The sequence below is a fragment of the Berghia stephanieae genome, chromosome 10, assembly GCF_034508935.2.
Source record: "Berghia stephanieae isolate SIO BIC M18660-M18661 chromosome 10, UCSD_Bste_1.3, whole genome shotgun sequence".
Lineage (NCBI taxonomy): Eukaryota > Metazoa > Mollusca > Gastropoda > Nudibranchia > Aeolidiidae > Berghia > Berghia stephanieae.
Window position 1 is genome coordinate 35,418,493 of NC_088369.1, and position 10,000 is coordinate 35,428,492.

General features: G+C 37.0%; 1 protein-coding gene across 2 annotated transcripts in view; it reads right to left on the reverse strand.

Annotated features, from left to right (window-relative positions):
* LOC144981045 (inositol 1,4,5-trisphosphate-gated calcium channel ITPR2-like) overlaps window positions 1-5,362 on the reverse strand; it is a 219,025-nt gene extending 213,663 nt beyond the window's left edge. Inside the window, exon 1 of one of the 2 annotated variants that reach the window (XM_078929132.1) lies at window positions 5,025-5,344. The gene's annotated coding sequence lies outside the window, so the exon portion shown is untranslated. Of the gene's footprint in view, window positions 1-5,024 lie in introns of both variants that reach the window. The other variant, XM_078929133.1, reaches the window with a different exon arrangement.
* Window positions 5,363-10,000: the final 4,638 nt, after the last annotated feature.

Here is a 10,000-nt window from a genome sequence, read left to right on the forward strand (position 1 = left end):
ACAGCTACACGTAAAATTATTACAGCTTAGTGAGAATTACTCATAAACATGGGTGGCAAAAAACAATAACAAAGACCCGAGTGACGTCAACTACATTCCATCTGAGCGTGTGAGCTTTTGTTCGTATGTCCAAATATGCAGTGTGTAATGGTTTTTTTTACTGATGGTCAATGTGAAGCGTTTCGAAGCTTCGGCATAAGCTCTATATAAATGTACATTTATTATTATTATTTATTTTCTTTTTCTTTTTTTAATTATCATTATTACTTATGGTGCTTGTTTTGGACATATTATTTCCCTTGTTTTCGTAAGGCGTGACAAGGCGCTTAGCGGACGGTAAGAGGCGGAACAACTCTAAATCATGAATGGATTTATTCATGAAAACATGTCAAAATGACGTTTAACTATCGATAGCCATCCGCTATAGAAATGAGCTGGGAAATGGGTGGTCAGACGCAAACCACAAGTACCAAAAAGTCTTACACAAAAATCCAAATGAATAAAACACATGAAATATTTCTAAAAGAGTAAGCTACGTATTCTTTTACAAAGGGAGTCCGATAGTTCAGTTGGTAGAGGGCTCGCTTCACACGCAAAGTGACCGAGATATATCCCGGGTGAAGACGATATTTTTTTCTTCCATCCACCAAGCAAATGATTGGGTCGCTGGGTCTTTTAGATATGGCGGAAAGTACTTTGAGATAGACTAGCATCCTATCTAAATTATGTAACAAGCAATTGATATTGTCTGTTTCACGGCTAAAGAATTCGGAATAAAATCCGGTTTCATGGGACGAATTGCTCTGAAGGACTAAATTATTACATTCTTTTTCAAAGGAACAAAACACAAAAACTTGTGACTTAAGAGTCATTAGGCCCAAGGAGCCGAAATTTACAATGAACTGTCCATTTGCTTCCGGTCGGACAAGCTTGAAAACCTGAATGATAATTAGACTGTATATATGGAGTCGAACTAAGTTCGAATCGTGTACGAGATAATACCATTCCGGGCCTTCATATTTGGTGGGATTTGGGGTTTGTTTTTTTTCTTTGAGACACTGCATTTTTCACCATTCGGTTAATTTCAATAAAATTGCTTCTCCTGGGCGTTGCAATTATCCGGTGTTGACTGCACAATACACATTTATTAGTTCGACCAGTTTGGCAACTGAACTGAGGTGATTTACTTTATCTCTTTATCATCGGCTACTTACTCTGAAGAAATGGATCAAGACTGAATACGGCTGGCTTCTTTGACCTCAATGAGTTGTTAATAGGACCCAAATGTCTATTTCATCCATTTCTAGATTGCATCCAGTCAGAGAATGAGTAGTCTATTCCAAGACCAAATGGTGGCGGGAGTATGTAAATGGGTAGATCTATCACCAGTTTGTTGAGGTTGCTATCATACTATTTTTTTTCCTTTGGGTAAGTATGCATAAAAGTACGATTGCTAAACCCCAATTTGCTCACTTTTGGACAACATGGGTGATTCCTATTGGCATCAGATTTATATTTGATGGTTTATCTACATTCCTTCATGGAAGCCTAGGCAATGGCATTTCACGATGCTACTACATTCGATCGCTTATCAATATGTGTGCTGATTTTGGCAAAACCCGTCGGATGTCGTGCGAGCCAGATTTGAGATTTATATATATATATATAAATCCCCTTTATTCATCCCATAGGGGAAATTTGTCTTTAGGGTCTATTCCCAGGGAAGACTTGAATAACCCAGGCGTCAGCCGCAGTGCAGCGCCGCAAAGTGAGCTAGGGTGAGGTGACTTGCTCAAGGCCACACAGCGCGGCGGATGATCGAACTTGGTACTTTTGGGTACGAAGCAAAGACCGTACCGCTGAGCCAAGCTGTCCCATAAAAGTTAGATTACTAAACCTCAATGTGCTCACTTTTGGACAACATGGGTGATTCCTGTTGGCATCAGACTTTTATTTGATGGTTTATCTATAATATTCCTTTGTGGTATACCTAGGCGATGGCATTTCATGATGCAGGGAGGGGCGGAAGGGAATAATTTTTTAATGCATAAAAGTGATCAGATTACCCTACTACTTATCAATATGTGTGCTGATTTGGCAAAACCCGTCGGATGTCACGCGAGCTAAATTTGAGATGTATATTTTTAAAATTCCCTTTATTCATCCCATAGGGGAAATTTGTCTTTAGGGTCTATTCCCAGGGAAGACTTGAATAACCCAGGCGTCAGCCGCAGTGCAGCACCGCAAATTGAGCTAGGGCGAGGTGTCTTGCTCCAGGCCACACAGAGCAGCGGCGGGCGATCGAACTCGGTACCTAAGCAATTGCTATTGTCCGTTTCACGCTGCAAAAACCGAGATAAACTCTGGCTACATGGGCCCACTGGTTCTGGGGGACTACTACTTTTTTTTTTGTCTTTATCGCATATGTCAAGGGTAGACTGAAATGTCCCTTACGTCAGCCACAGTGAAGCGCCGTATATGAGCTAAGTCGAGGCCACCTACTCAAGCCGCAGGTTGGACTCGAACCCATTACTTCATGGTATGAGGCGAAGATAATCCCGCTGAGCCACGCTTCCCCACCTACTATCTCATCAATGAGCTGGCATTGACTTTAAAAAATGGCATCCCATTACTTGACCTGATTATCGGGGGGACTTGGAACTCCCCTTATGTCTGAATTATTAAACACTGGTATTTTTAGGTTGATCCTATTGAGTTTTACTACAACTATTACTTGCTTCAATTACTGCTGCTGCGGTCGCTACCGTTGTTACAACTGCTACTACTACTACTACTACTACTACTACTACTACTACTACTACTACTACTACTACTACTACTACTACTACTACTACTGTTACTACTATTACTACTACTACTACTACTATTACTACTACTTCCACTACTATTACTACTACTACTACTACTACTACTACTACTACTACTACTACTACTACTACTACTACTATTACTACTACTACTACTACTACTACTTCCACTACTATTACTACTACTACTACTACTACTACTACTACTACTACTACTACTACTACTACTACTACTACTACTACCACTACTACTACTACTACTACTACTACTACTACTAGTAGTAGTAGTAGTAGTAGTAGTAGTAGTAGTAGTAGTAGTAGTAGTAGTAGTAGTAGTAGTAATAGTAGTGGAAGTAGTAGTAATAGTAGTAGTAGTAGTAGTAATAGTAGTAACAGTAGTAGTAGTAGTAGTAGTAGTAGTAGTAGTAGTAGTAGTAGTAGTAGTAGTAGTAGTAGTAGTAGTAGTAGTAGTAGTAGTAGTAGTACTATTACTACTACTACTACTACTACTACTACTACTACTACTACTACTACTACTACTACTACTACTACTACTACTACTACTACTACTACTACTACTACTACTATTACTACTACGACTACTACTACTACCACGACTAAGGCTACTACTACTTCTTCTTGTAGTAGTAGTAATAGTAGTAGTAGTAGTAGTAGTAGTAGTAGTAGTAGTAGTAGTAGTAGCAGCAGCAGCAGTAGTAGTAGTAGTAGTAGTAGTAGTAGTAGTAGTAGTAGTAGTATAGTAGTAGTAGCAGTAGTAGTAGTAGTAGTAGTAGTAGTAGTAGTAGTAGTAGTAGTATAGTAGTAGTATCAGTAGTAGTAGTAGTAGTAATAGTAGTAGTAGTAGTAGTAGTAGTAGTAGTAGTAGTAGTAGTAGTAGTATTAGTAGCAGTAGTAGTAATAGTAGTTGTAGTAGTAGAAGTAGTAGTAGTAGTAGTAGTAGTAGTAGTAGTAGTAGTAGTAGTAGTAGTAGTAGTAGAAGTAGTAGTAGTAGTAGTAGTAGTAGTAGTAGTAGTAGTAGTAGTAGTAGTAGTAGTAGTCGCTGTGGTATTATTGTTATTATTATTATTATTATTATTATTATTATTAGTAGTAGTAGTAGTAGTAGTAGTAGTAGTAGTAGTAGTAGTAGTAGTAGTAGTAGTAGTAGTAGTAGTAGTAGTAGTAGTAGTAGTAGTAGTAGTAGAAGAAGAAGAATATAAATAATTTAGCTTTACATATAGGAATATCCACTAAATGTGCTCAAAGTGCTTTACAAGGGATACCTGGTCAACAACAACATTTAAGATGTAGGACGGGACACGCCGCCTGTTAGGCGATATTACAATATTTCGGACAAAGACACCGCTGTTAACGACCAATTACTCATTTTACACCTGAGTACGGTGGGAGAATGTGAGTAAAGAGTCTTTTCCAAGGACTCATCTATGTGCCATCGCGAGGCTCGAACCCAGGACCTTCCGATCCGAAAGCGAGTGTCATACCACTAGACCACATTGTGCACAACCCTTCACATGCAACTTGTATGGTACATAGTAGCGTTACATTCATTTGCAGGTCTGATAACCCAAATTGTTAACATGTTATGTGGCTCATCATTGTTCTTATGAAACTTACTCTCAAACCAACAGCAAACTTTTCTCCATTACGGCAATGTAATCCATCATGACATTCGGTTATCATACCTGCTAATATGTGCACCTAGGTATGTAACAAGAAATAAAGTGAGTAGGAAAGTGGCAGAAGACAACGGAGAATAAAAATTTCGCGGCGGCGATGAGGGCTCGAACCCGCGACCTCACTGGTACGACATCTCCGGATGATCGTGACTCTACCGTATGAGCTATCCACGACCCTCTGGGTTCCTAGCAGTGTAGAAGATTTTTTTTTTTTTTTCAGTTAATCCAAATTGTTGGATAGATTTAATAAACGCCTGAGGGGCCTGTGATGAGCGTGGTGAAAAATAAACAATAGATAAATTAATAAACAAATAAATGATTGAATGAATCAATGAATGAAGGAATGAACTGATAAATAAATATTATATAAAATTAAATCAAAATGAACAAGATAAAAATTATAAGCGGAAAAGACTTTGAAAAATCTGTTAGCAGCTTGTTGCTTTCAATTGTTTTCTATGTAAACAAATGTTATTAAGCATTAATATAAAGAACTTACTTCAAATAGAAATTCCATAATGTAAAGAATTAAATCTCAAACCGTTGCACAATTTCACATTTATTATTCCCATTTTAGTTAAATTAGTTGCGAAAATCACAAGTCTCAAAACGTTAACTTAACGGAGCAGAAACTAAACTTTGAATGGTTACTATAAAACAAACACAAACTTTGTAATAGAGACAGGGAAACGGAAAACCCTCGCGGAACTCCCTTATATCCGTTCTTGTTGATTTGCTGGCTTTGAATGGCCAGAGGAACGGTAAATGGAACTATTTTCATAAGACTGCAGTAACCAGCAATCAACGGTCGCCTCTTTTCTTCCGTGCCTTGCGCATAGAACATGAACCGCCGACGGCTTGAGAAAGAGGGGAAAAAAAACCTCTATAGAATTCTCGTGGAAGCGCGATTATAATGTATGTGTGAGCATGCATTACATAGATATGTGTACATGTGTGTGTGTGTCTGTGTGTGTGTCTGTGTGTTGGTACTCCACTTTGTGCATATATGTATGTCTAAATATATATATATATATATATATATATATATATATATATATATACATATACATATATGTGTGTGTTTGTGTGTGTGTGTGTGTGTGCGCGCGCGCGCGTGTGTGTGCGAGAGAGAGATACAGGCAAGAGAGAATGTGTGTATGTGTGTGTGTGTGTGTGTGTGTGTGTGAACAGATTGTCGTTGGGTGTGTTTGTTTTCTTACACGCGTGACACCAGAGGAATCAGCGAAGTACTAATCGAACCATCGATTGTTCCCAGGTTGGTCTAAAAAGTCAGCTTTACTAATTTGCTCTCTTTTTTTCTCTTGTTAAAGAGAGAGAGAAAGGGAGAGAGAGAGAGAGAGAGAGAGAGAGAGAGAGATAGAGAGAGGGAGAGAGAGAGAGAGAGAAAGGAGAAGAAAATAGAGAGAGAGAGAGAGAGATAGAGAGAGGGAGAGAGAGAGAGAGAGAAAGGAGAAGAAAATAGAGAGAGCGGTATAGGTAGCAATATGAAATAATCCAACGTATTGCTAGAAATGTGCAGTGAAAACTATAACCATGAAGTAAATAGCATTTCTAGTCCACTTAAAAAGTCGAAAAGAAATAATAAAAGAAGAATTTATGGAGTAAACAAAGATATAGTAGTAAGAAAATCAATCATTCTGCTAATAGTTCGTTTCAGACAGAAATCCGGTACATAGTGATGATAATAATAATTAATAATAATAGTAATAATAATAATGATAATAATAATAATAATAATAATAATAATAATAATAATAATAATAATAATAATAATAATAATAATAATAATAAATATCAATAATGATGATAATAATAATAATAATAAGAAGAAGAAGAAGAAGAAGAAGAAGAAGAAGAAGAAGAAGAAGAAGAAGAAGAAGAAGAATAGTAATACATAATAATAATAGATTTATAACCAAGACAAAATTTCAGAATGAGAGAATAATATATGGTCAATTATCCATATCGGAATTTTGTTTTCACATTTATTGAACGGCTAGAAAAGGGTTTCAAGTTTCAATTAAAACTGTCTTTCATTGAAAAGATAAAATTTGGCAGTGTACACTAACTAAGCCCTGGTAAAGTTGCCGAGCCTGAAGATCAAGTGCCTCCTCGCATGATTGGGTTGAGTGCTGAATGGGAGCTAAGTGGCGACTGTACGATAACTAACCTGTATCATGGGGTCGTACAAACACACACTAATGGAAATACACACACACAAACATACACACATATAGATAGAATGCGCTTGGCCAAGGAGTTCACAACATTGCCATCCGGAAGTATAACGGACCAACACACAAATTCTGTGTAACCATGAACGTTTATAGTCTGGTTAATACAGTTTAGTGAGAACAACTCACAAACGCGGATGGCAAAAACAATAACAAAGGCCTGAGTGACGTCATCTGCATACTATCTATATAGATAGTATGAAGTTGACGTCACTCATGTCTTTGTTATTGTTTTTGCCATCCGCGTTTATGAGTAATGCTCCCTAAACTGTATTATCCAGACTATAAACGTTCAAGGATACACATAGTTTTGTGTGTTGGTCCGTTAAACTTCCGGATGACAATGTTGTGAGCTTCTTAGCCAAGCGCATACTATATATATATATATATATATATATATATATATAATATATTATCTATTATATTATATATATATATATATATATATATATATATATATATATATATATATATACAAGAGAGGGGAGAGAGAGAGGGAGAGAGAGAGAGAGAGAGAGAGAGAGAGAGAAAGAAAGAGAGAGAGAGAGAGAGAGAGAGATCGAGAGAGAGAGAGAAAGAAAGAGAGAGAGAGAGAGAGAGAGAGAGAGAGAGAGAGAGAGAGAGATGACACTCTTTTGTCAAAATTTGCTTTAAAATTCCGTGCCGCATTGATTTTTCGATTGAGTCAAGCAAAAAATAAGCCTTAGGCCTTAGCCTTATTATTTCTTAATCATTCATATGCATTTAAACAAAAGAAATTACACCCTTTCGCAACGGCGCCATAAGATTCCGTCGCCTAGGTATTCTATGAAGGCATATAGATAATCCATCAAACAGGATGTCTGATGTTAACAGGGATCACCCATGTTGTACAAGTGAGAAAGTGAGTTAATAATCTTGCCCAATGTTTTAAAAAAACACGAACATGAATGAAGCGGGGCTCGAACCCGGGACCTTCCGGATCACGGAGCAATGCTTTAACCACTCGGCAACTTCGCATTTGGCAGGGGGAAAAACCCTTGTACGGATTGTTATTTATGCCTGATGGTGCTATGCGTTATCCAAAAAACTCATAACATCCGCCATCCAGATAAAACGTACCAATCACACAAAACCATGTGTCGCCTTAAACGATTGATCTGATTGACATAAATTAGTGAGAACTACTCATAAAAAAGGCAGGTTAAAAACAATAACAAATATGTGAGTGACGTCAATTTCGTTCTATCTATTGTCACCATGCACAGTGAAATTTGTTATCTCGTCAATTACATTATAAGGCTAGGTTGGAGGTCATTTTCCCCAAGTTATTCATTGCCCTTGCCGGCTTTGCTCGACTGCTTTCTAAACCCTTATAATTTGATTATCCTCTTTTCTAATCTCGTGAATTACCATGTTTCTTTTTGCTTAATTAACAGATGTTTCCGACCACCATTTCTTTCATCTTTGGTGTCAATTCTTCTGTGTGTGACCGATTATATATATATATATATATATATATATATATATATATATATATATATATATATATATATATATATATATATATATTCCAGCTAAAGATCTTCAATTAAGTTCATTGCTTTTCCAATTTTCCATTTCCTTCCAGTTTTTTTAGAGAAATGTATGATGATCTTCCAACTTTTGCCCTGGGCATGGGAATCTCCCACCATTGTTCGATCTGGCAAAATATAAATTGCAAGAGACTAGTGTCTTATCCACATGATAGCAAGCAATTGATTCAGACTGAATAACGCAAAGTGAATCAAGATCAACACTAACGCCTTATAAATCTGAAGGACAATCTATTCTTATTATATCAATCACTGCATGTGATTTTTTAAAAATGAATTTTCATATTGCGCCATATTCACTAAATGTGCTTAAAGCGCTTTACAAGGGGTCCCTGGCCAACAGCAACATTTAACATTTAGGACGGGACATGAGTCTGTCAGGCGATGTTACAATTTTTTTCGGACAGAGACAACGCTGTTAACGGCCAGGTACTCGTTTTACACCTGAGTACGGTGAGAGAATGTGCGTAAAGAACCTTCTCCAATGACTCAACTATGCGCCGAGCGAGGCTCGAACCCAGAACCTTCCTATCCGAAAGCGAGTGTCATACCCCTAGAACATATAGCGCACAACTATGAACAAGTGCCAAGGCTGTGTGTGTCCTGACAAGTACCCATGAACATCTGATACTAAAACCGATAGAACTAGTGGGTGCAAAGTGCCTTAACCGAGTTGGGAGACAACGCAAGGGCCAGCGTTCATATACTATAATTTATATTTTCATCTAATTTATTCTATTGTTTATTTGTTTGTTGTTTTTTGGGGTTTTTTTTTTTTTTTTTTTTTTGATTATCAATCTTTCGATCTATTATATCTATATTTATTCATTTTATCAATTTATTTATGATCAAATTTACAGTAGTTCCTGAGTAACACAACAATATATCAAAAGGGACGCAACTGTGTAAATATTGAATTGTCAGTTACAATATTTATCATTAACTCCCTTGGTATAAAAAAAACTCGTTCTGTCGTAAGAATTCCAATGACATGAGCATAGTCAGAGAGAAGATAAGTGACAATGATCTTAAAACTTAAACCCGAGTTTTGTGTCCTTGAGTAAGTCGCTTTACATTGGATATACGTGTAAAGGAGTAGCTTGCATGGCAACCGAAAAGGTTATTTAAAAACTCGAGCTTTAACTCATTCAATCCTAGAGATTGTTGCTACTTTTCAAAATTGGAAAAAAAAATGTATTTGAAATGAGAATATATAGATAGCTTTATTCAACTACCATTAACATGTAAAAACTAAAAACATTAGCTTTGATATTACGCCTATAATTTGTCTCGGAAAATGTAATAAATTGGCATGGGGTAAAAGTAACCAGGGTAAATTACGGATATAGTCGGTGTTAGGGTTGAGTGAGTTAATATACGCAATTTCCATTAAACGTGCTCAAAGCGCTTTATAAGGGGGTTCTTACATTTAACATGTAGGACGAGACATGAGGCCTGAAAGGCGATAATATTCTATTTTCTTTGTCGAACAGAGACAATATTGACGACCAGGTACTCATTTACGTTTGAATACAGTGAGAGAATGTGAGTAGCAAAGAGTCTTTTCCAAGGACTCAATAATGCGCCGCTCAGAGCAGGACACGAACCCAGGACCTTCCGATCCTAAGGTGATTGTCATTCCACAA